At 43.0% G+C, this 2,676-nt stretch overlaps 1 pseudogene; it reads left to right on the top strand.

Annotated features, from left to right (window-relative positions):
- The first annotated feature begins 206 nt into the window (after positions 1-206).
- Positions 207-294, top strand: LOC122920002 (annotated as a pseudogene).
- Positions 295-2,676: the final 2,382 nt, after the last annotated feature.

Raw genomic sequence — 2,676 nt, 5'->3', positions numbered from 1 at the left:
TACAGCACATCTTGTTCGTTTCCTTTTTAAATCCATTGTGGTGGTGTATAGAGCCAAAAATGTCCCAATATTTATGGACCTGACTAATTGAGGGACATGAACATGTGGAGTCACTGTGGTTAGAAATACATGGAGGCAAGAATAATAATAAATTACTAATAGGAGTTTACTATAAACCACCTAATATACCAGAGTCCACAGAATCCATCGCTTCTCGGCCTTTTGGCTAAGATCAAGTGTAGTATCTCTTCTTATCAGTCCAGTCGAGCCTGGCTCCTGGACTGTAAACTCCATCCATACAAGGCATACCTGAGGGCTTGCAGTATGGTATGGAGGAGAGCAGTGAACCACACAGCATCCCTAGCGTGTACGGCTTGGGTTTAAAGGTAGCCTTGCTAGGTGACGAAGGGCTCTGCTGGATCAAAACCAGGGGCTGAGTTGTTTGGAAGCCCGAAGTGCAAAGTGCCCCAGGAGCAGTGACCTGAGTGAACACACTGGGGGTGGGATCCCACTAAGTGATGGCACATTTGCACGCACTTCACTTTCACACATTTTAGCACACTCACTTCTCTTTGCTCGGCTTCGGCCTTGACAAGAGAGGAATTTTTATAATTCCGGCCGAATGTCCGGGCCGTAAGGCACACATTCACTTTATTTATTTTTTATGTTCACTGTGTGCACTTTTACACGTTGTGTGTCCACTAGGATTTTCAGGGTTGCGGCGCCCTTATGGGTACCCCCTCCTTGAGGGGGGTGTGTGTGTTCCTCACCCCCCCCTGCCAAACCCCTTGGGCTCTCCCTCCGGGGAGAGTCCAGACCTTTGTTGAGCTCCTGGCTGACGCCCTGGGTGGAAGCCTAGGCGAAAGCCGGGAGCATAGATGGGCGAACCCTTGGCTTAGGCTGAGGGTTGCCACTTGTCCTAGTCCCTTGCAGGAGCTTCGGCCCCGGAGGGATAGGGAATGGTTTGTGGGGGGCCCTTCTCTTATGGAAAGGGCCTGCGATAGACCGCGACCTAGTGCACGATTTTTGTGTGGCACGCTGCACGATTTTGTTGCACGGGTGTTGAAAGCACGCTCTTCTGGCTTTGAAAAAAAATAAAAAATAAATTTCTAATAGGAGTTTATTATAAACCCCCTAATATACCAGAGTCCACAGAAAATCTACTACTAAACAAGATAGACAAGGCGGCAAATCATAATGAGGTGGTTATTATGGGGGACTTCAACTACCCAGATATACCCAAAGGTATGTAGAGTCCATCCGTTCACCTTTTCTGCGTTGCACAAAGACACGGTGGTTGGAACCAAAGATCTCAAATTTGGACTCATCAGACCAAAGCACAGATTTCCACTGGTCTAATGTCCATTCCTTGTGTTCTTTAGCCCAAACAAGTCTCTTCTGCTTGTTGTCGGTCCTTAGCAGTGGTTTCCTAGCAGATATTCTACCATGAAGGCCTGATTCACAGTCTCCTCTTAACAGTTGTTCTAGAGATGTGTCTGCTGCTAGAACTCTGTGTGCCATTGACCTGGTCTCTAATCTGAGCTGCTGTTAACCTGCGATTTCTGAGGCTGGTTACTCGGATGAACTTATCCTCCGCAGCAGAGGTGACTCATGGTCTTCCTTTCCTGGGGCGGTCCGCATTTGAGCCAATTTCTTTTTAGCGCTTGATGGTTTTTGTCACTGCACTTGGGGACACTTTCAAAGTTTTCCCAATTTTTCGGACTGACTGACCTTCATTTCTTAAAGTAATGATGGCCACTACTTTTTCTTTAGCTGCTTTTTTCTTGCTATAATACAAATTCTAACAGTCTATTCAGTAGGACTATCAGCTGTGTATCCACCTGACTTCTCCACAACGCAACTGATGGTCCCAACCCCATTTATAAGGCAAGAAATCCCACTTATTAAACCTCACAGGGCACACCTGTGAAGTGAAAACCATTTCAGGTGACTACCTCTTGAAGCTCATCAAGAGAATGCCAAGAGTGTGCAAAGCAGTAATCAAAGCAAAAGGTGGCTACTTTGAAGAACCTAGAATATGACATATTTTCAGTTGTTTCACACTTTTTTGTTATGTATATAATTCCACATGTGTTAATTCATAGTTTTGATGCCTTCAGTGTGAATCTACAATTTTTATAGTCATGAAAATAAAGAAAACTCTTTGAATGAGAAGGTGTGTCCAAACTTTTGGTCTGTACTGTATATATATATATATATATATATATATATATATATATATATATAATATATATAGAAAAATACAAGAGTTTGGGCAGCACAGCTTTATATCAGGTACAGGCGGAATGCCAGCGGCTGTGAAGGCGATCCCCCTCCAAATAATAAGCAAAAAAAATTCCACGGCACCTCCAAGGCGTAAAATAGTAGAAAAACTTCATTCACCAGACCCGCAACATTTCGATCCGCTTCCTGGGATCTTTCTCAAGCAGTGACAACATTTGATAGTGCATTATGCATATTTATACAGCTTCACATCATTAATCAATGATAGTGTTAATTGCATCAATTAAAAAAATATCAGAGAATATCAACCAAAAAACACAATATGTTGACATATATCATAACTCATATAACATAGTGTTTACAAGAAATACAGTATCGTGCTATGGGTACTGTTGCCGAATAATGTGGCTATTATAAATTCATATAAGTATA

The sequence above is a fragment of the Bufo gargarizans genome, chromosome 9 (genome assembly GCF_014858855.1).
Source record: "Bufo gargarizans isolate SCDJY-AF-19 chromosome 9, ASM1485885v1, whole genome shotgun sequence".
NCBI lineage: Eukaryota > Metazoa > Chordata > Amphibia > Anura > Bufonidae > Bufo > Bufo gargarizans.
This window is presented reverse-complemented; position numbering and strand designations above follow the sequence as displayed.